Source organism: Myotis nattereri, assembly GCF_964212035.1.
Source record: "Myotis nattereri genome assembly, chromosome: 17".
NCBI classification, from domain to species: domain Eukaryota; kingdom Metazoa; phylum Chordata; class Mammalia; order Chiroptera; family Vespertilionidae; genus Myotis; species Myotis nattereri.
In genome coordinates this window covers 24,874,492-24,899,721 of record NC_138092.1, presented here as the reverse complement: position 1 = coordinate 24,899,721, position 25,230 = coordinate 24,874,492, and the positions used below count along the sequence as shown (strand labels likewise).

Here is a 25,230-nt window from a genome sequence, read left to right as displayed (position 1 = left end):
GATCACCCCAAAGAGGTAGGCCCTGCCCACCTGGCCGGGGCTCTGTGATGGATTGCCCCCACAGAGGGAGGTCCTGCCCACTGGCCAACAGCCTGCTGCTCGGTGGCTTGGGCCTCCCTCTTTGGGTCAATCGTGGAGCCCCCCAATTGATTGATTGCCCCACTGGCCAGTGTCCTGGACCTCCCTCTGCAGGGCAACCATGGGGCAATGGTTGGGCCCCCGCCCAATCGCCAGTGGGTGTCATAGCGTGGTTGGTCATTCTGCTGTTTGGTCATTAGGTCGATTTGCATATTACGCTTTTATTATTATAGATTATATTATTGCACCCAGAAGATGGCAGAGCCATGTACTAGATTGGTGCTACCAGGGACTGGATAACTACCTGGGCAAAGTGATGAAAGGGAGATGGGGATCGAGGAGGCATGCGTGTTCTCATGGACGCCTATGAGCAACAGGAAGAGCAGGAATCTTTGGGAAAGCAGAGTTCTAGGTGCTCATGAGAAACCCAAATGGAAAAGCTGTGTAAACAGATGGATCGATAATTCATGGACTCAGACATAGATTTGAATAGGAGTTATACATAGTAATGGAAGTTTTGAAAATGTTAGTGATTGCCTAGGAAGACATCACTGGACAAAGTCCCAAGGAATTCCAACATCTCATTGCTACTAGGAGAGGTGTGGATAATGGAGACTAGAGTGGCCAGAGAAACAGAAGAAAAAGATCAAAAGTAGAGGCATGAGGAAAGCCAAATGAAATCATTGTTTCAAAAAAAGAAAAATCCTTATTGTATAAGGCTAAGAGATAGGATGAAATGCAGATTGAAAAGTATAGTTTAGTGAGGTTTACTTTTAAAGGTGTACTGTTTAAAATATTAGTGACCTGGTGGGAACAATTTCAGTGGAATGGTAGAAATAGAAAGTTAAGAGGTGAATGAGATGTGAATATAGACAACACTGTAAAATTTTGTTGTTGAAAAGAAGTTAGGATAGTAACTGGAATGGTAGTTAGCCTTTTAAATAAAAAAATACATGTATACATATATACATACATACCTTTATACATATATACATACATGTATGCATACATACATATAAAGAACAGGTGCACATATTGGACTGATGATAGAGACGAGAGATACAATAACTAATCATGCTAGGTTCCTAAGAACATCAACAAAATTACGAAAATTTTTTTCATCATTCATACTTGGGTTGAGTCAATGTGTTTGTATTAGGTTCCAAATTACCTTAACAGCAGCATTTTTGAAAAAGCAAGTAAAATTTTGGAGAAGATTTGACTATTTATGTAGGTTTCAAGACCAGAAGTTGAGGCAAATTTCATCTAATAGCTTCTATTTGTCTGAAAATTTGGGGAATTACTTGAGGTCCTTTGCTGAGAGGGAGTGGGGATAAGAAGACATGAAATACTTGAGAAATATAGAAAAAGAATTATTGTAAGAAGGAAATGTGTACGATGACTATAATGATAGGGTGGGCCTTGTAATCATACAGAGGGCTAAGTTGAGAAAGCTGAACACACACTCACAGTGACAGCCATTTGCCCAATAATGTGACCTTCCCCCGGAAGCACTCATCAACCAGGTATAAAACAGAAGGGTAGCTGGATTCTTAGTGACTGGTTAGCTATTTGTCACAGTAGAGCAATGAAAGGCAAGAGAGCAAGGGAGTTTAGGATATTAGTGTGTCATACTATGAAATCAAAATGAATAGAATAAAACATTTTAAAAAAGTTAACACTGGAAAAGTGGAAGACTTAATTTCTTTCCCATCAGAAAACACACACACCCCTCTATCTTATTTATTCTCCCTTAATGCTTGCCTTCAGTGCTCTTCTGTGGGATATGAAACATGGACATAATTTTCAAGGTTTAAAAAAACATACATATAGAAAAAAAAATGAATACGAAATCCTGAGTGGCCACATTGAAATGGAGACCTCATTTCATTCAGTCAATAAAGTTGTGCAAATTTGAAAAGCAAATGATAGCACATGAGCTTTTATGTTCGTTAACAAATACCATACTTGGGTTGAGTCAATGTGTTTGTGTTAAGTTCCAAATTACCTTAACAGCAGCATTTTTGAAAAAGCAAGTGATATAATACCTTTCCCTCATGTTCTGAAACATTTCATATAAATCAGTATGGAAGCAGATTCCTTCATTCACACTGTCGCCTAAAAAACAGACAAAGGCCCAAAAGCGAAATAATTCAAAGTTACTGTTCCCTCAGCAATTTTTTTTTTTTTAAATATATTTTATTGATTTTTTACAGAGAGGAAGGGAGAGAGATAGAGAGTCAGAAACATCGATGAGAGAGAAACATCGATCAGCTGCCTCCTGCACATCTCCTACTGGATATGTGCCCGCAACCCAGGTACATGCCCTTGACCGGAATCGAACCTGGGACCCCTCAGTCCGCAAGCCGACGCTCTATCCACTGAGCCAAACCGGTTTTGGCATCCCTCAGCAATTTTAAATTGCATGTGTTCAGCTGATGTTTCTGGCCTGAGTAGACAAAAAGGTGGTACTAAAAATGAAATGGAGGGATTTTAATGGAGAACAAGATGATTTGAAGGTTTGCATTTTTTTTATTATATGAATAGTATAAGGCTTTGAATTTTCTTCTTACTTTTTCAAATAAAGAAGTAAATAAACTGAAACATTCACTATATATGTTACTTTGTCAAAAGGCCAAACTCTTGGTTTGAACCATAATGACCTTATACATGGTTCCCTACAAAGTGCTAGGCACACAGAAAACCAATGAGTATTTTCAGATTACACATAGTTGAATCTGGTCATGTATAAATAGGGTGATCATCTGTCCCAGCTTGCTTGGGACTGAGGGGTCTTGAAATTTTAGTCTTACAACTAGGAATTTGGGGGCAAATCTGAAAGATTTATTCACAATTTAAGGAGCCTGGCTAATTATGACCCTTGATGGGGGGAAGTGTTATCTTTACATATGTGTATTTTTAAAATTTGTAAGTAACCTTCCCCAAATCATTCAAAACTGATTCTGTTGATTATTTATTTCTAGTTTCATTGTGCTACTAGAGGTCTGGCACATGAAATTCGTGCATGGGTAGGGTCCCTAGGCCTGGCCTGTGACCAGGGGCATCTTCCCCAGCTGCTGACAGCTGGCCCTGCCTCCCCCCCCCAGTTCCCCATTTGCCATTGGGCGATTGGAGTCTGCTGGTTGGGAGGAGGGACCAAGAGTTTGGCTGTTCATGCCTGCTCGCCAGCCCCGCCCCCTGCTGCCAGTCGCCCTCTGTATGTGGGGTGATGGGTGGGGCGGGGGCCTTGGCCTGGCACTGCCTGCATCTGCAGCCACCCACCCCCAGTTCTCTGTTTGCCATCGGGTGATCATGGCCTGTGGGCTGGGGACAGCTCCTGCTTTAAGCGTCTGCCCCCTGATGGTCAATGTGTGCCATAGAGACTGGTCATTCTGCCATTTGGTCAATTTTCATGTTATCCTTTTATTATATAAGATTATTGACATATCACATTGTGTAAGTTTAAGGTGTACAATTATGATTTGATATATGTATATATTGCAAAATGATTACCACAATAATGCTAGTTAATACATCCATGACCTCACATAATTAGAATTTTTCATGTGTTTAGAACATTTAAAATCTACTTTCTTAACAACTTATAAATATATAATACAGTCTTGTTAACTATAGTCACCATGCAGTAAATTACACCATCAACACTTATTCACCTACTAGAGGCCCAGTGCACGAAATTCGTGCACTGGGGGCAGGGGGTCCCTTCAGCCCTGGCTGCCCCCTCTCACAGTCTGGGAGCCCTCAGGGGATGTCCTACTTAGGCCCACGGGGGGTGGGCCTAAGCCGCAGTCTGGCCTTCCTCTGCAGGAGGCAACCAGGCTGATCAGGGGAAGGCATCACCCTGACCACCTCCGCTGCTGCTGCCACTGCCGGCCACTACAGCCGCCAAGTTGTTTTCATCAACACGGAGAGGGAAAGACAGAGAGAAACATCAATGTGAGAGGCACACTTTGATTGGTTGCCTCCTGCATGAGCCCTGACCTGGGCCCTGGCCAGGGAGGAGCCTGCAACCTAGGTGCATGCACTTGATCAGAATCAATCCAGCCCCCCTGCAGGTTTGTGTCACCGCTCTGACCCTAGCAGCCCAGTGCCGCAGCCACAGGGCTGGGACTGGGGGCTGGCCCCCCTGCATGTTGTTCTCTCCGGCTCTGGGGCCGGGCATGGGCCGCCCTGTCTGTTGTTCTCTCAGGCTCTGGGCCTACCTCAGGCCCCTTTTCCTGAGCTGGTTGTGACCATTACGGTGTCCTGGCCTAATTTGCATATTACCTCTCTCTCTCTCTATATATATATAGATTGACCCCTCAAGATATCTACTTGATTTTACTTGTCCCTTTAAGGCATGTTTCAAGCGAGGAATGGGTCTCATGCTGTTTATATGCTTGGCACCTCAGAATAATGCCCACATTAGGCACTTCATACATAGAGATTTAACGGGACAGTGATTTGTCAAGAAAAAAAAAAGAGAGAACTGACAGATACTACCATGTAAGAAATGCCTTTCCTTTTTCCAGGTCCCTGACTCTCAGATATACATGGAAATGGAAAATTTCTATAATCTCTGCTTTGTAAAATTTATCTTGGGGATAAAAACATATGAGAAATTTTTAGCTCCATGACTGACACAAAGTTTTATGAACCAGGATGCAACAACTTGGTAATAAAAGCATTTTCTTAATCAGAGCCAGAGGTTGCTGTGTTGTTATAACAAAGCCAATTTTCAGCCCCCCACCACCCTTTTTATTCCCTAGTCAATGAAATCGCTGTGCCTTCATGTATTTTTCAATATCTAACTGAAGCATTAGACATGTAGGTTTTCATAAAACCGAAACTCTTCCTTTTCATGAAATCTTTTATAAATACACCAAACTAATCAAACCAGTTAGTCTACATTCTTGGTAGAGCATTACCTGCTTCTTGACACAAGGAAGTAAAAATACATAATATATATAAAGCAGTGTTGGATCAACGCCATGTACCTTAATGTTTGCTGACCAAAGATCAGAAAACTCCTTTCAGCTGTCATATTCTCGTTCAGCTATGCGATTGATTCAGTGAATGAGATGTTAATTCCACTGATAGAGTGTAAATGGGAAAAGGAGCAATGCAGAAATGTTAGTGGGTGGCCTTTCCTGTCTTTTAAGAGTGGGAGCAGCGCAAGCTGTTGCACAATAGAATGAGGCGTGGGCCGTCCGGGGAACAGGCGTGGTGTTTATTGCCAGTGGAAGGAGAGGTTCTGCTGCTGCATAGACTTGTCTGAAGAGCAGTGGAATCACCAAAGAGTTTTATCGTCATGCTAGTTACAGCCTCATTTTTATAACATTGAACGAGTTCCGTAGTGGCAGATATTCTCAGATGATTGGAAATATTTATATCAATAATAGTTGCTTATTTTAAAAACAAAAGTATATTTGCTAGTTTTTCATGCCTGCTTCCTAACAAATACTGGTACACATCTTTTTTGCCCATTTTATTTAAGAACTGTGGTGACTGTCAGGGCCAGGCGGTTGGGAAGAGGCAGAGGAGGGTATATGGGGGGATAAATGGTGATGGACAGAGACTTGACTTGAGGTGGTGAGCACATAATACAGTGTACAGATGATGTGTTGTGGATTTGTGCACCTGAAACTTATATAATTTGTTAACCGGTGTCATCCCAATAAATTTACTAAAAATAAAAAAGATAAAATACAGCATTGTCAAAGTGAGGGTCCCAGGCCATGTAATTTTTGTCCTGAAATAAAACAAAAACAAAACAAAACCAAAAAAGAACTGCATTTAGAAGAAATGTCTGACTTAAGGTATTTTAACTTAGAGAATTATAGTTAAATTAATATGAATTTCTGTTGCAATTTGAAATGAGTTTAGAGAGGTTTTGATGGGTTGTGTCTACCCATTGGCTATTGGAATAATGTATTAATTTCCTATTGCTATTGTAAGAAATTAAAATCAGTGGCATCAAACAACATAAATTTATCTTAAAGTCCCGAAAGGCATATATCCATGAAATACATAAGAACATGATTAGAGAAGGTTTTTTTCATAATAGCTCCAAACTGAAAACACCCCACTGAGATGACAGTATATGAGTGGATGAACAAATTGTGACCTATTCAGCCGTGTAAACTACTGATAATATGGAACTACATGGATGAATCTCCAAACATGCTGATCAAAAGAGGCAGGACAGAAAAGAGTACATTGTGTGTGCTTTTATATAAAGTTTTGGAATAGACAAAACTAATTTATTGCCATAGAAATCAAAACTGTGCTTTCCACAGATTGGAGGTATTGATTGGAAAGGAATATGAGGAGAGTTTCTGGGATAATGGAGTATTCCAGATCTTGATGATGGTATTGGGTACAGGGGTATATGCATTTGCCACAACTCAATTCACTACATTTCTAAAAAGTGTGAATTATACTAATTTTTCCTTAATAAGCAAATAAAAATACCATACACTGAAAATACAGCATTATTCTAATTTAATTTTAAATCATGTAAGTATATTTTATGTTTTCCATAAATTACTTGAAGTACATAAATTGATTTCTGAACAAATTTATCTTCAAGTGGTAAAATCATTGATTTTTTGTTTCTTTACATTTTCACTGTTTTTTACAATTTACATTTTATTATAAAATCACTTCATAAACACTGTCAGGTCTATGATAAGAATATCTGTAATATTTTATATTTAATTTATATGTTACTTACTGATAGATTTTATTATGTCAATTAATTTATTTATACTATTTTATACTTATAACATATTTATTTATTGTATATTTATTTAGTTATATATTTTATTTATTTTTGTTTTATATTTTATATATTTATTCTATACTATTTATTTTATTATTTTTATTGCGTTTATCATTTTATCCACATAATGTTTATTGGAACACAAACACAATTTATTAGTATAAGAGTTGTGTAATAAGAGCAAATAGTAAAGAATATCTTGTAGAAATCAAGCCTTGATCTCAGGAAGCATAGTAGAGCTCTTTAAATGCTAGTTATTTCTGGGGTTCCTCTCCTTCATTCCCTATCATTATTTCCAATCTATGCACACTTTCGAGTACATAAGTAGTTAAATTTCTCTTTCCTGCCACACTCCTACCTTCTTTTTCTCCCCCATTCCCACTCTTTCTTTCTTTCTTGTAGTCATATGAGAAACTGTAAGGGTGACATTGCTTTCCATTTATTTTATAAAACCTATAAATAGGTACTGTTTCCTTCTCCATGAAATAAGGATAAAATGTACTTATCTAGTAAGGCAGTTGTAAAAAATAAATTAATATGAGTAAAACACATAGTTTCTGGCATGTAGTAAGTACTCAAATGTCTATCTATATTATTTATTATTGCTGTTATTATTATTACATTACAAATTCTAGGACAAAATAGACACATGCATACACATGTGTATGTCAATATCTGTGTATGTACATACATAACACATATATAAAATATTATCAAGGATTTTAGTTAATTTTTTTGGTGTAGTTTTAATTTTCTTCACATGTAGAAATTCCTCATTATATTTTTCAAAATGATTGGAAGGATTTTCATACTGCTTCACTTCTTCAATTTTGTCCCACTCAACAATATTTATTGCGTTGACTATCATTATGTGTCAGACACTTCTTTGTAGCATTGTAAATCAGGCAATAAATGGTATTAATACATCCTTGCTCTTGTGGGGTTTAGAGATTAGCAGTGACTATAAATATTGAACAAGAGATTACAGGTTAGATTAATGTTATATTTGGGAAATGCATGGTACTTTGTAAAGGTAAAACTGTCATCTGTTCATTTATTAGTTTCCAGGCAATGCAAAATGTGAGTTACTTAATTCATTTTAATAAAAGTTTTTCAAATTACATATCCTAAACAAGTATCCTTTTGTACTTCTTGCCTACGCTACTTTAAAAACAAAACCTTTTGAGCAGTGGACTTATCCTGGTATTCAGACACTTAATTGGGCTAAAGGTTTTGAACCAAGTTATTCACAAAATCAGAATGTACAGTTAATGGAAGAAATTTAGGCATAAATTCCTCATCACTAAATAATACTCTGGAAGGATCAGTGCACCTAATGAATGACTAAGTGAATTTAGCAAGCATAATAACTAAGTATATTTAGCAAGCAGAATAGAAATTTTATTTGGAATGTAAAGTCCTGAAATATATATTATTTTAAATTTGCCACAAATTGACTTTATAGCCATTGGCAAGTCATATTTTGTCTCTTTTATGAAGATTTTGCTCTTTTAAAATAGAAAATAATTAGAAGTAAAATTGTCTACTTTAGAGTCTACAAAATGCAACTATTTTAAATGAAAGTAGATAATAAATGTGAAAATAATGTGAAATTTTATGAATTTCAGTTTTATTTGACATTTTAAATGGTTCTACTGTCAAATATTGCAGAAATAAACAGCCTTAGGTGTAATATATATTGCTTTCTTTTAAGGAACTATAATACTTTCAAGGCAGAGACTGTCTTATTGATCCATTTAACTTAAAAGTAATAAATATTTTTGCAAGGAATGAAGTGATTTTATTTATAACTGATTGAATAGCCAATGAAGGATTTCCCCCATATATTTATCAATATACCTATGCTTATGTTCATCTATAGAGCCAGGCTGCCACCATCACATTTTTTGCAAGGTTGACAACCATCCTATATAATAAAAGCCTAATATGCTAAGTGTCTGGTCAACCGGTCGGCTGTTCAACCAATCAAAGCATAATATACTAATGATATGCTAAGGCTGCTTAACTGCTCGCTATGATGTGCACTGACCACCAGGGGGCAGACAGTTGACTGGTCAACCAGTTGCTATGACGTACACTGACCATCAGGGGGCAGACAGTTGACCGGTCAATCAGTGCATAGCTATGATGTGCACTGACCACCAGGGGGCAGGCGCTCTGACTGGTAGGTTAGCTTGCTGCTGGGGTCTGGCCGATCTAGACTGAGCAAGATGGGCCGGACAAGCCCTGGAGCCCTCCCGAGGTCACTCCTTGGCTGGCCAACCTTCCATGTCCCTCCCCAGCCCCAATCATGCACCAGTGGGGTCCCTTGGCCTAGCCTGTGTCCCCTCGCAATTCGAGACAACTTGGGGGATGTCGGAGAGCTGGTTTCGGCCCAATCCTGCAGGCTAGGCCGAGGGACCCTCAAATGGTGCACGAATTCATGCACCAGGCCTCTAGTTCTTTTAATAAGCCTTTTTTGAGCATCTGCCATGTGCAATTAGACTAGGTGTGAATGAGAAACAAAGATGAACAAAATTGGTCCTGGCTGCAAACCTTTCATGACTATTATTTAAAGATCATTTTCTAAAGAGCATAAGTTATATTAGTCTTTTTTTTTTTTTTTTTCCTCAAAGGCATTTAAATTTCATGGCCTAAACCTCTTAGTTCATGCAGTTTGGAATTATCATAGAATATAGTGTGGGTCAAAAATTTCTTCAAATCATTTTCAATCTTTACATTGAAATCCTTTTATAGTTGAAATTTCAGAATTTGAATTTTATTACTGCCATCATTCTAAAATGTTTTATTAAAGTCTTTGTCTTGATTTTTTTCTTACTCTCACTCTCTTTGCCACATCAAGTATGTAAATACGGTTATAATTTTCCATTATTTAATAATAAACTGACAACCTCTTCCCTTCTTTATAGTGTATGCTTACTATGGGTATGTCCAGTACACACACACACAAACTGGTATATATTTCAACATCAGACATGAGGCTGCTTTTGTATGTAGGGCACAGAGAGAAGCACAAAGATGAGTAAGAGCAGAGAGAGACGAGAGATGAGAGACAACGGATTAGAGACAAGAGACAAGAGACAGAGAATAAATTAGATTTGCTGAGAATCTAAAATAGCTGGAAAATAATACACCTTAGGAAGCTAATGAACTTTACTACACAGTGGTTTTAAGCTTTCACTCATTAACTCCAGCTTACAGACAAGTCCTCTCTTCCCTAGCAAATAAAAAGGCACCAAAATGAGGTAAATGGCAACTAAACAGAAAGTAGATAGATAGATAGATAGATAGATAGATAGATAGAAATTCAGACACCAAAATTCTGGACGCAAAGACATCTAAATCAGTAAACATTTCCAAACACCTTAAAAGTCCACTAGGCATTATTTTCTAATATAAGACCATAATTCATATTCATAATAACCACTTTAACTACAAAAATGTTTTTATATTTTATATGTTCTTTTAAAGAAGGAATGCAATTGTCATAATTCAGTGGATATATTTTTCTTCCCAAATAGTTAACATTGTTTAAGAATTTGATCACTGAATAGGGAAAATTCCATCAATTTAGACAGACTTCTGTGAAATCCCTTATTTCCTAGTAACTATAAATCACAGTCACTTTTCCTGGGGTCCAATCCTATGAGTTTCTTTCTTTCTGGATCCTGTCTATTTAGTTGCTTCTTCCTGTTAATAAGATTTCCTTAAATAAGGCTCTCTTCTAAGTGTCAATAATCAGAAAGATTTGCCTTCACTGTGTATTGGGGAATCACTTTGTTCACCATACTTTGTCATTGTAAGTGACAAAGTCTTTAGAAGTTCTTACCATAAATACTTTATTTTCAAAATTACTTCACAGTCAAGAATATGAGTAGGTCATATGATCTCCCATTTGCAATGTGCAATTTCAATTACTCACTTGAGGCTCTTTGGTTAATTCATCCAATTTCTCTGAGTAAGTATAACATTTCTTGGCTATTGATACCATCAGTTCTTCTGGAATCCTGAAATTTAAAAGCACAAGACATATAAGTCTTTAAATATATTATCTACCATCTATCTTCCCCCATTATAATTCTTTAAGCATCAACCAAACATGATTACAATTTGGTTTTCAACCCATATTTGGTGTTTTATTGTTTAGGGCTTTACTTAATTTCTTTTTCTCTTTTTCTTTTGTGTTTTCTTCCAGGTCCTTCTAATTCATTACTCTTTCTTCTGTTAACCCCAATTTTCCTTCACTATAAATACAGTTTGGGTGGGATGCCTATCAGATTCCCTGTTCTTCCTAAGCGAAGAGGTGAATAAAGCCTTAAAGACTCTAAATGAGCATACATGAGTCATATAGGAACCTGGGGGAGATTCTAGATTTTATACTATCCACCAGAAAAAGGATTGGTAATAAAGTATTATTTCTTCATGTGCTAAAATTAGGTGCTCATCTTCCCGTTATTCCCATTCTCTTCTAAAGCAAATGGCTTCCTCCATGTGAGAAAGAAAGATGTCTGTGACAGCTGCAGTTTCCATCATCTTTATTATTTATAATCACAGAGGAAGACTCCACTACAGAATCTCTTCCATTATCTATATATATAAAAGGCTACTATGCTGTGTCCCTCCCTCTGTCCAACCAGTAGCTATGATGTGCACTGACCATCAGGGGGCAGACGTTCAACGCAGGAGCCGCCGAGCTGCAGTGACTTGGCAGCTGTGGTTCTCGGGTGATGCACCCCAGAACCAGAGAGGAGGAAGCCCGATTCCTCATGGGGCATGCGATTCCACCTTCAGACGTGGGTTATGTTGTTGCTGGGGCACTGTTGGCCCTGAATCTGGTTTACTGCACACTTTCATTTGCATTCCATACCCTGTATGACAGCAACTTTGCAGAGTGCCCTCTCACACTCCAGGACCCTACCTGCCGGAGGGACCCCACTCACTCCACAGATGCCTTTTGAGCCACAGTGCCACCCCAGGTGCAGCTGGCTGGGGAGGGACCACAGGAGGTTGGCTCCAGGGTGTGTTCATCCCATCTTGCCTAGTTGGCCACCTTCTAATTTAGTGGTCGCCGACCTTTCGGACCTCAGGGACCATCAGTGGTCCATGGACCTCCAGTTGGCGACCACTGTAAATCTAATTAATTTCCTTTCAATGTGCACAAATCCATGCACTGGGTCACTAGTGCATATATAAAACCTTTAAAAAAGTGATTGGCCTTGTGCTTGAGTCACATGATCATTCTTGAACCAATCACAGTGTTTGTGGGAAAGACATTTTTTTGATTGGCCAGCTAGAGGATGCCCCATCCATGGAAGGAGAGAGGCAGAGTAACATGTTTGCCAGCCCCCTCACAACTATATGAAAGAAGAAATTGTTGAGCAAATAGGAAATGTCCATTATAGGGAGTATTTTGGGCACTATTTTAGTACAAACCTGGCTTTACTTGTAATATTAAGCACATAAAGTCTATATTAAAAAGTGCTATATTGTGTCAAATGTCCATCACTTAGACCTGTAACTTCATAATAAATGTCTTTCTTTTCTAAATGGAACTTGGTAAATTGTCGCCCTGCTTGTAGATTGACTTTAAAAAAATATATGCATCTGTTCATAGTGCCTAGCAAGTCAAGTAACAACACATAAACAAGGAACATGAAAAATCATGATCACATAAGAGCAGAGTCATTTTAACAGTAGTGAAATCTATTTTAAATCCATTAGCAAAGCTTCAATAGGTACCAGTAATGAGTTTTAAAGCACCTAGGTCAGATACACCAAACTAGCTGCTAGTTCACCACACTAAATTCATTAATCATTTATGTCGCCTGCAAAACTGGTCTGTTAAAATGGACCAAGCACGTAGTGGAGGAGACACTGATCCGTGAAATTTTCAGACATGAGGACCACACAGATGTTAACTATCAAAGACAGCTTTGCTAAAAAACTGAAGATCATTGATGCTATAAAGAAGAAAAGATTAGGAAAAATGACTGAATAATTCTAGTCAGACAAATGTTTTTCCACTTCAGGTACAAGGCAAAATGGCCAGATGCTCAGCATAGAACGTCACTAGCAGCTCTCTTCTCTGCCCTTTAAATCTGATTTGTTGGTTTCACTGATGCATCTCAACATTTGGTACTTCACGGTGATCCTTTCCTCTGCCCACTCGCTTCTTGCAGAGAGTGGGCATCTGGGTTAGTATACCTGCACGCTTCACCTGTCACCTGTTGATAAAGTGCTTACTGAGTCCAGTCTGTTTGTTCCCAAACCTGTGTTTACCAGTTCATTTATTACTGTAATAAAATAATGAAATATTAATGAACTGACGTATATAGTAAAAGGGAGTTGATTGTGAAAATTAAGTAAACTCTTGACCAATACAATTTTGTTTACTGTATAATTAGGTAGGCACATCATTGTTAAAGCGATTGATGGTGATCTTGTTAGCCACCTCAGATGCATTCTCCTCCATGACCCACCTTGGATATCTTCTGGTGCCCCCTCAAATTTACTCTTCTGTTTTTCAGGAGGTTAAACTAGAAGCACTTATTCATCAGTGGGCTCCCTTGCTCTCCAGCTTCTACTGGTTCCAGCCAGTGAGAATCCCTGGCAGGAAATCAAAGGGAGGGAACTATTGGGTATTTATTATACCAGTTCTTTCCCTGTGGGATCACATGGGACAGGCTGCATCCCTTACATTCTTTCCCTTGTCACTCTGGCTTCTGGTAACCACACTGTCTTTCCTTTCAGGGCCATAGGTATGAACAGTGTTCAGTTGCTATCAGCCCTAGTGAATTATATTCTCCCTGTGCTTCCCCCTACTTTGCCCACATTTTGGTTCATAGTCCCTTTTTAGAACTTGCCTTATGCATTTTCTGTGTACCAGCTGTTTCCTGCCAGCACCCTGAATAACATGCTGGAGAAATAAAGAGTGTGGGTGCTAGCATGAGAGTCCCAGATGCAAATCTTGACTCCATCATTTTCCATGCTAAGGGGAGAAAGATGAGTATCTCTGGTACTTCTTAAAATTTTAATTTATTCTTTATAAAAACTTGGATAATAATAAATTCTACTTGATAGGCACACAATCTGCTTCTACCGCCCCAGGGAGAATCAATTATTTATAGCTTTTTGTTTAACAAAGTGCCTGGCATATACTTAATGCTTATTATGTTTTGGAAAATGAATAAATTATTTTATGAATGAAAGACAATATTTTCTCATACAGACTCACTTCCTGGTAAATTTGGCAGTCATTAATCAGGTAAGTTCTCAGTAGCCCTTACGAAGATTATTTCTTGAGTGATAACCAGATTAGCTCCATCTGAAAAACTTTCACTAGTGTCTCATCCCATTGCTTCCCACACACTCTAAAAGCTCCCATGCAAACCCAAATTGAGCTAAAATAAAAGGTCATAAAATGAGATATGAAGATATGCATTATTTTGGCCTCAGAGTCATGTGGGCTAGGTTTAAAAACGATCTGACTTCCCAGTCATTAGACTAACGATAAAATAGCACATTTGCTAATTATCTTGGTGTGCTCCGTACTGACATTTCAAATTTGCTATGTAACACTTACATAACCTTATATCGCACTTACTGTACACCAGGCTTGTTCTAATTAGATCTAATATATATATACCTATCACTCTCCAATGTAGTTATCTTTTCATTATCCCCATTTTACAGAGAAGAAAACTGAAGCACACAGAGGTTAAGTAACTTCCTAATGTTCAATGGCTAATACATAGTGAAATCAGTAGCTTGCAGTGCCTGTAGCAGAGACAGTGTTATGTGTAAGCAACAGTGAAGTAACCCTCCTTCCAGTCTTGGCTTTTAAAAGTATCCTGTCAGTGTTCTAGCTCTCTGTTTGTCTTCTGTGGCAACCTAGAAAGCCAGGGTTCCCACATGGGACCACTCTGACATGGAGAGGCTGCCCAATCCATTTTCAACCGCTATATGAATGAGAAATAAACTGCTATTGCATTAAACCACTATGATGTGAAGATATATTAACTAACACATACCTTGGTCTATCCTGCTGTTAATGTAAGAAACATTCAAACCTGTAAAGAATTTTTGTGAGTTTATTTGAGCCAAACTATCTGGAAGCAGAATCTCAACGGATTGAGATAATGGCAGTTTTTCACCTTGTTTTATAAATTACAATCAAAGGAGGAGCCTTAAGTGTGTTACATGAAATCCATTGGTGATAGATTAGGGAACCAGGAGAAAGCAAAGCAGGGGAGGAGGGGAACCTCTGGGATTGGATAAAAAGTAAAATGATATTGGGGAAAAAGGAGACATATGTAAAACTTGAGACAATAAATTTAAAAAGAAAGTAAAATGATAGACACATGCTTCTTTTACATAGTTAACAGTCAACAGTAAACTAACAATGAGGGAATTTGTGGTCTCCACCCTGGTGCATTGGTTGTGCCCGAAGGGGTTCAGAAAAAGGGTAGTTACAAGTTACCTTGATATTCCAAAGGCATGTTATCTTAAATGCAAAAAGACAATAGGTTCAGTTAAGATCAAACTTGACCTTCGTCAGGGAAGAAACCAGCCTATGGTATGACTATCCACCATAAACTGCTTTTAGTTAAAGCTTTAATTTCAGACCATCCTTTTGGTTGCTTTAGGTCTCTTGAGTGTGCCAGACCACCATGCAGGCCTTTCCTGAGCTTGTCAGGTTGGCATGTGGCCTTTTTTTGTCCACACTGTCTAATAAAGAAATTGGTATTAGCATCAAATTGCTTTAAAATAAAGCTATACTATATGGCACTGGCTTCATTGTTGGGCAACAAGAGGTCAGTATCAGAGGCTGGGATATATAAGAAACCAGTTATCTATTTTATACTTTGGAAAAGCAACTGGAAAAACTGTTGCCTATAGTAACTTGGGAGACAGGATAAGGGCCCTTTCAGTTTTAGGGGAAATGCATGAATAGGATAAAAACACTAGCATCTATTCGTTATTATTGGCTGCCTTTAGCAAGGTTATTACAAAAAAATTCAGAAAAGAAATGGCCAGTATATAAGTAGAATTGAAGGAAAGTAATACAGTCCAGAAATTAGGGTCTTGCTATTTTTAAAAATGTGAACTAGTTAAAGATGAGATGTTAGAAGGCATTTTTTTAAATATATTTTATTGATTTTTTACAGAGAGGAAGGGAGAGAGATAGAGAGCTAGAAACATCGATGAGAGAGAAACATCGATCAGCTGCCTCCTGCACATCCCCTACTGGGGATATGCCCGCAACCCAGGTACATGCCCTTGACCGGAATCGAACCTGGGACCTCTCAGTCCGCAGGCCGACGCTCTATCCACTGAGCCAAACCGGTTTCGGCTAGAAGGCATTTTTTAAAAATGTCTAATAAAATTCCTCAGTTGAATGAAGTGACCTGTGACGAAGATCAGATGAAGAATTCAGGCTTCCACTGTGGAAAACAGTATGGAGTTTCCTCAAAAAATTAAAAATGGAATTCCATTTGATCCAATAATCCCACTTCTAGGAATATATCCCAAGAAAACAGAAACACCAATCAGAAAGGATATATGCACCCCTATGTTCATAGCAGCACAATTTACAATAGCTAAGATTTGGAAACAGTCTAAGTGCCCATCAGCAGATATGTGGATTAGGAAACTGTGGTACATCTATACTATGGAATACTACGCTACGATAAAAAGGAAGGAATTCTTAACATTGCAACAGTGTGAATGGAACTGGAGAGCATTATGCTGAGTGAAATAAGCCATTCAGAGAAAGATAAATATCACATGATCTCACTCATTTGTAGACTATAATGAACAATATAATAGAACCAGATGAACAAAAATAGAACCAGAGTCATAGAAGCATCGAACAGACTGTCCAACCTATGAGGGAAGGCAGGGAGTGAGGGGGTTAGAGATCAACCAAAGGACTTGTATGAATGCATATGAGCATAATCAATGGACATAGTTGGGGTTCGGGGGAGAGATTGGGGGTGTGGGCATGTGCGGGGTGGGGGGGAGGTTTGAGGGCAGCCAGGGAGAGGTCAATGGGGGGAAAAGAAGATTTATGTAATACTTTAAAAAATAAAGAATTTTAAAATTTTTGTAGAAAAAAAAAAAAAAGAATTCAGGCTTCCCATCCACGGTTGAAGAAAGCCTTAAAGAAATGGCCGTTGCCGCACCGGTTTGGCTCAGAGCGTCAGCCTGCGGACTCAAGGGTCCCGGGTTTGATTCCGGTCAAGGGCATGTATTGGTTGCGGGCACATCCCCAGTGAGGGGTGTGCAGGAGGCAGCTGATCGATCTCTCTCTTTGATGTTTCTCTCTGTCCCTCTCCCTTCTTCTCTGTAAAAAAATCAATAAAATATATTTTTTAAAAAAAGAAATGGCCGTTGACTTAAGAGATATGGTGTGGCAGGCACAGAGCAAGGAAGCAGAGGAATACATCAAGTTTGAGAATTTTTCCCATCAAAGAACTTTTTGTGTGGCTGCTGGCACATGGGACCGAAAGCGAGATCAGAAGCCTACGAATTTTCGAAGGGATTGCACTGCTAAAGAAACCACAACCCTGGTTTAAAAAAATTCTTTGACTGTATGAGACTTACTAGTAAAACACTCCTTAGGGCTCACACTTTTTTTTAAATTATATTTTTATTGATTTTTTACAGAGAGGAAGGGAGAGGGATAGAGTTAGAAACATTGATGAGAGAGAAACATTGATCAGCTGCCTCCTGCACACTCCCCACTGGGGATGTGCCTGCAACCAAGGTACATGCCCTTGACAGGAACCGAACCTGGGACCCTTGAGTCCTCAGGCCAACGCTCTATCTGCTGAGCCAAACTGGTTAGGGCAGGGCCCAGACTTTTGAGGAAAAGAATCAGGCTTCAAAATCTGTTCAACCCCCCAAAGAAGCCACGGTATGTAACACCCATATCAGATGTGGCCAAGGAGAAGAGTGAAAATGGCTGGTGGCCTTGTCAAATTGCCAGGTATAATGAATGTATTAATTTAATAGCAATATATTCTTTAAATTATAAAAAAGTCTTGTTCACCTCAAAAATGTCAACTTGATGAAAAAAAAAAAAGTAAGATCACCATGGACATTATAACAATTTAAAGCACCTCATGGCAGTTGCTTCTTGGAAAACTATTATTGCTAGCTCCTCACTCAGAAAGTGTCTAGTAATTGTCCACTCAGGGAAACTGAAATTTCTGTAAATATGCAAGTGATACTGGCACAACAGATTGATTTCTAGCCAGCAGTTACATCCTCACAGTCTTACCCAAGTTTGGTTTCAGTAAACACAGCCTTGCTTATTGGATTGAGGTATTCAGAGCAGTGTGCAAGGATGTACAGTGCTAAGGAGAAATATCACCTGCATTTCTCTATTTCCAGTCTTACTTTAATGCCTGGTAGACACATTATTTTATGTAGAAATGAACACATTATACAGCGTGTCCCCCCTAAATGCGCTAAATGTATACACTACTAAAAGCTGATGACTTGATTGATGTTTCTTTCTTTTCAGCTTTAACCTATTGGAATGAATAATTATTCAAAGTGTGTATACATTTTTTGGGACACTCTATATTATATTTTATTGATTTTTTACAGAGAGGAAGGGGGAAGGATAGAGAGTTAGAAACATCGATAAGAGAGAAACATTGATCTGCTGCCTCTGGCACACCTCCCACCGGGGATATGCCTGCAACCAAGATACATGCCCTTGGCCGGAATCGAACCTGGGACCTTTCAGTCCACAGGCCGACACTTTATCCACTGAGCCAAACCAGTTAGGGCAAGGGACACTCTATATTATAGATTAGATTGTGACATTTAGATGAATTTTTGAGATGAGATGCGGCACTAATATATTTATTTTTGCAGCATTGATGTACATCAGCTGCCCTGGAATGAATCACTTGGCAGGAATCAGTTTGTGAGTCTAAGTAAACTGAGAAACTAGGAGAGGGAACAGAAGGAAAAAAAGGGGGTGTGGGAACCATCTTACAATCTAACAAGATGGGTATTTCAACCTCCTGATATTTGTATCTAAATTCCCACTAGTCTTTGGCCAATGGATAGAAGAACAAAATTCAAGCCTGAGGTGTCTAAGGATAAATGTTCCAAGTAGTTGTGATGTCTCCTGGGCAGAACAAAGGGGAGTGATGGCTCACTACACCCGTTACCTCTTTATATTTCCTTCTCTTCCTCCCATTGAACTCTTCAATTCAATTCAAATGAAGATAATTCAAAATGCTATGGCTCCATACAAAGCTCTATCAATTTCTAGATAGACAGATAGAAGGAAAGAAAGAAGGAAGGAAGGAAGGAAGGAAGGAAGGAAGGAAGGAAGGAAGGAAGGAAGGAAGGGAGGAAGAAAGGAAGGAAGGGAGAAATTCATGAATTCATGAAATTGTTATTCACCTCCTCCATCTCACCCATTCTTCTGCCAATGTGGTAGACAAAAGACCAAGACCAAGCTACTTGGAGATAACAAAAGGTCATTGTGTCATAGTTAACAGAGCACACTGTATTTTCCCTGGAGTTAGTAAAATGGAGGATTGAGGATCTGGGCTTGCAGGTGACCATGTTTCCTATCATGGGATGAGAGTTTGTAGAAAGTAACCAAATAAACGCAAAGAGAAAGCAGACCCCTTTCAGCCCTGGGTCCAGCTGAGCCACGACACAGCTGTGGCCCTATGATTCCCAGTTTCCTTCACTGCTTCAGTTAGTCTGAGTTGAATTTCTGTTTCTTGCCATTCAAAGGCTCTGGGCTCAGCAGTACTGTAGGATAGCTACGAGGCCAGAACTGGCAGTGCAGGGGAATAGGGAAGTGCAGTAACCATTACTTGTGCAAATGACCTCTTTCTTGATTGAGCTGATTGTGATCGAAATTAAATTTTGAGTCATGACCTATGCCAGGAGGTTTGATTAAAATTTAAATAGACTTACAAAAAAAATTTACTGATAATTTTTTTGGAGGAAAATAATATAATATCATAATTATATAATTACATGGCATATTTAATATATAATCATTAATGATGTATTATTGATTGCTATATGACATTAATAATTATATTCATTATAATTTTTATTTTATATATATCACAAGAGAGTCCTCAAAGACCTGAGATACCAGTATGTGCCACGGGGTAGCACTTTTTCTGACCTTTCTCAATTACCTCATTTGCATGGGCCATCTCTTTCCTGTAATGACCCTGACTAAAACACTCTTAGTTCCTAGAACACTGCCCTACACACAGTAGGACTGGGGAGCACCGTGCGACTTTAAATTCTATTCTTAGATTCACCATTAACAAAGTAGTTACTGAGCAAACATGTGCTGGTTGCTTATTGTAGCCTGGACACTTTGCCTCGGCCTTCACGCTACAAAGATGAATATGATATAATCCCATCCTCAACAGAAAATACCATGACAGGACCATGTCGAGCTGTGCTGAGAGCATTGGAATAAACCTCTGAGGGTCTTTGGGAAGCTGAGATGTGTGAGCAGTGTTTCATTGGGTGAGCAAAGGGTTGCTAAGCTGACAACATGGAACAATACAGGAAGGCAACACCCACAAATCAGAAAGATGAACCTGCTGTGGAAACTTCCAGTGTATGTGTAGATGTGAAGGTGTGAGCCTAGAAGGGGGAGGCAAGTGGAGAGGCTGAGAATGTAGGCAGAAGCCACAGTACAAAGAATGCATATTCATTCATCAAATATCTAGGTTTCATAGTATGATACAGTGTGAACTTGTGGATTTACTGTGTAGGACTATAAGAGTAAAAAATAAAATTGGAGGCAAGAGTTCTGTGGTTGTATAACTGCAAAAATTAGAAAATTATTATCATGATGGAACAAGTGATATTTTATTCTTAAAGAAAAATTGCATATCCTGTTACATATATCACAGAAATAAGAGAAGAAGACAGGAGTCATTTAAAATTGCTGGGGAGTAGTGTTTCCAGCCTATTGTACTCTCTATAGCAGAGGGACCTGAATGCTTTCAGAATTCCAAAGAACTTGACACCTGGGACCCACAGGCCAAGCTTCTGTGCAGTAGTACTCACAGTGTTCTTTAAGAGGAGCACCCTGTGCTCTCCATCTTCTTGTCACACTCCATCTCAGGGTCGTATCACTCTGGCCCAGGGGACCCCAATTATGTCATTTTTCCTTCTCTCAGTCAGAGCAGTTGCTTCTCAAGGTTTTTAAAGGAACTTCATCATGTTGACTGTTTTCAAACAGAGCCCCTGATCACTCTGTCTCTCTTAGAATCATTTCCTTTATTTTTTCTTTGTTATATTTTTCCTTGAGTTCTGAGGGACAGAAAAAAAAGGTAGCCTTCAGAATTCTTGAAATATCTATTTGGTCATTTTGAGAAATGGATGAAATGTTTCTAAATTTCAAATGTATTCATGACTGCTGAAGGTGTTATGAAACAGTAATGTTTTTTGTACAGTTTTTCATCTTTTACATCTATTCATCAATATGTATGTTGTACTCATAGCTAATGAGCTCAGGGAAGTTGAGGTTGAAGAAGTCACATAGAACACACATAGCAAAGCCATAGGAGAAACATTGGAACTTCCAAACGCATCCGTTATCATACTGTGTGAGTGAACAGTACAGCGATTAACAACGCAGGCACTGGACTGGACCGCCTGAATCAAAATGACTATGGGAATGTTACTTAATCTCTGTGTCTCAGTGTACTCATAGATAAAATGAAGATAGTAATAATATGTGCCACATGGGGTTGATTTGTGGATTAAACCAAACCACATATAAAATGAGTACTTAGCATAGCAGTCACGTTGTGTCAGTTATTATTATTATTTTGCTTGACAATGTCTAACCTCCATTCTTGATCTTATTGTTTTAACTTCTCTTTATGGGCAAGCTTCATGAACATATTATCTATGAATACTATTTCTACTTCTCTTGCAGTCCATTTTCCCATCAGCCCAACTTTACTGTCTTCTGCCTCCCTCAATAATACTGAGATTTCTTTTGCTAAGTTCCTTTTTGACTTCATCTTGACAAATTCAATAGGTACTTTTTAAGTGTTGTTTTTAATTGAACTCTCAGAGACAGTCAATAAAGTTGACTGCTCCCTTCTTCTTGAAACATTTCTGATTCCATTACTACTTTTCTTATCACTCTTTATCAATGAGTAAAAATGTAGTAATACCTTAAGAATCCCACCTCTTTCCTTCTTCTCAACCATTATATATTAGAATAACTCAGATCTAAGACCTGGGGTATCTGCTCTCCTCACTCATCGTTCTTCCCTAAGCAACCTAACCTATTTTTGTATCTTCAAATCCTCTATTTATGTCCATGATTGCTATGGTACACTATAGCCAGTACTGTCCATAAAAAGTCTCTAAAAGACATTAACAGGGAGTATCTATGTCTTATGACACAGACTCAAGTAAAGTGAAACTGAAAAGTTGCCAGCATAGAAGAATTTCATGTTCTAGAACCTGGTCTTGAGGCATATGTAACATGGCTTGTTGAGTTGCAGAATTGGCATCTCATATTGTAGCATAAGTTGTTTCTGACAAGACCTTTTGAATATAAGGAACCATGACTTCGCAAACATAGTGTATTATTCACCTCTCGTGGGGTGCTGACAGTATTCAGCAAGATCTAAGCTAGACAGTATTCCTATAAAAAATGGCTTTCTTCCAGGACAAATATTTCTGTGAGCTGGGGTATCAGTCAGGGCATCGGTTTTCTGGTTAAGGAGGATTTCATTAAACTTGATGGGAAGGAGATTCATTAAGGCTTAATCAAAGATTTCTTATGGGCATTGAGCATATAAACCTAAATGAGGGTGGGTTTACATTCAGAACTTTGCACAAAACAACATGAAATTGCCTTATACTCTTCATCATTGGGTGTCAATAGGAAGCCATGTTAAGAGTAAGGGAACTAAGGACCTATAATCCCAGTAGCTATATGGCAATTATTCTTCTGCAGAGGGTGAGAACACTTTCCAACTATGGCTAGACATTTCCAGGAAATAAAGGGCCATAAGGATTATGTTAAATCCAAGGGTGTCTCAGAATCTCAAGTATGTCAATTATTTGGAAGTGATGGCTGACAATTTGACAGTAAAGATTTCCAGTACAAGGAGTTTGCACACCAGCACCCAGGTATGGTGTAATTTCTATTCATAGGGAACTGAGGGCTTGATTATGGTGATCAGAGAAATACATCCTTTGCTCCTGTGTAATTTCACCCTGCAAATATTATCTTGATAATTCACAGAAGCATGAACTAGTAAGGCCAGAACACTAGTGCATATAAAGCTACTGAATTATTGAAAATGTAAGAACACAGCTTACACAGTTTTTTTTTTTTTTTTTAAAGAGAAGTAGTATAATGCCCCACCCTGTGCCCAATAAGATAGATTATCCAAGGAAAGACGAGCTTAGGTAGTTTTCTTTTGCACTTTCAAAGGTAGGGACATGAAAATATATTTTACCACTGCCTTATTCTTTTTATAAGATCTCTCTATGCAAGGGCGTTTTGTGTTAGGAAACCCAAATAAATATTTTCAAGCTTCTTAAAAAACTGTGTTTCTGACACTTCTTTCCAGTATCTCAAAATTTATTTTTGGATATATCAATTGAGATCTTCTTTCTCAAATGTACAGGCCAGTTGGAAATAGCTTCCTGTTTGTTCACTCTGTTTCCTAAGTCCGAAGGTCCTTTAGGGCAAGAACAAAGTCCCTAGTCTGTGGAAGAGAGAACTTTGGTGCTTGTGTCAGTATAAAAAATCCTTCATCATTCCTGGAGGCTGAGAGCAAAATCAAAGATAAGATCATATAAAACAGGGGATTTGGGCGAAAACATTTTAAAACATAAACATTTCCAAAAATTACTCACTTCTAAAACATATGCTTCTCTGGTAAGCTTTCTTCAGCATCATCTTCTCCAACTTGATTCAGGAAATATCCATGTAAAATTGTGACCTGCTAGGGAAGAGTCTTCCAGAATTCTATATTATGTCAAATATATCTTTGTAAAAGTATCCACCTAGATTTTTTGAGTTTAAATTGAGTGTGATTTGCAATTATGTCTCCCCCTAGTTTATTTTCTCAAGACTTGGAAAATGCCTGAAATTCTTATATATCATGATAGCTTATGAGAACTCTTTCCTGGGACTGATATTCTATCAATATATCAAGGGTTGGACTGTAGTCAATCTTTATCTCCATCCCTCTCCCAAAGGCCCATCAACCAGGTTTAATCACAATAAGGCTTAACTCTTGATAAATTAGTCTATTTAAGAATTCTAAAGTGAAAAATGCATATGCCCAATGGTAATATAGCTTTAAAATGGTATGGACCCACATTAATCTGCATTATCTCCCAACTATAGATGCCAACACGGTGATTAATGTGGGGTTATTGTCCTCACATTTTAATAAATTATAAAATGTCTAAATCATTTCTCCTCTCTTCCTCCTACCTGTCCTTATTTTATTATAAATGTGACAATCTATGGCGAATCTGGGTTTCACTGAATATCAGGTGTAGGTAACCAGGAAAATATAAGGCAAAGGAACATTTGCCAGGTGTCAAAGCTCACTCATGTACAAGCACAAGAATGTATTCTCTATGGTGAGGAAGTGGTGTGGGCGAGTATACACATTATTATGGGAATTTTTTGTTCATATCACGAGTCAGCTAAAATGCATGTATAAAAGTACTTGAAGAGATGCATCAGTTCCGCTCTTTAAGAAAGGTAATGTGGTACTCTTTCAAAAAATCCCTTGTCTAACTTATTTCAGCGTATCTTTGAAGAGCAATTATGTTGATGAGGAAGGAGGTATAGAAATAGAATAGGTTTCTAGATTCCATCCCTCATAATAGATTAAGTCTTTGGTCTTAGTGTGGTAAGCCTGATGTTCAATGAACCCGAGGATTCTGTCCACTTGGTTAGAAACCTGATCAGTCTTCTTTTCCATTGTGTCTCCAGTACTTATCATGCTGTCTCTTAACCCATATTAAATGCTCCATAAATATATCTGATGAATTAGTGAGTCAATGAACTCTTCTATCTACCTGAGCCAGATGTCCACCCTATAGGCTTCATGCACCTGGACTCTGATTTTGACTTCACTCTCCCACTGGCTCTGGACACCTGTCTTGAATGAACCCTCTCAGTGGGGCCTTACCAAACCATCTACTCCTTAGCAACCTCCTCCCCTGGGGGTTGAACCCTGAACATCATGTACCCCTCCTAATAAATAGATTATTTATGATTGAGATGTCCCCCATGACTTTGAATACTATTCATACTCTACATCTGTGCCCCTCAT

At 38.4% G+C, this 25,230-nt stretch overlaps 1 long non-coding RNA gene across 1 annotated transcript in view; it reads right to left on the bottom strand.

The window, feature by feature from the left end:
* Positions 1 to 22,051, bottom strand: part of LOC308533593 — a 32,537-nt gene extending 10,486 nt beyond the window's left edge. The window contains exons 1-2 of the long non-coding RNA XR_013997101.1: positions 20,966 to 22,051; positions 10,806 to 10,890 (exon numbers count right to left, since the gene is read on the bottom strand). This is a non-coding gene — a long non-coding RNA (uncharacterized lncRNA). The remainder of the gene's footprint in view (positions 1 to 10,805; positions 10,891 to 20,965) is intronic.
* Between the last annotated feature and the right edge of the window lie 3,179 nt (positions 22,052 to 25,230).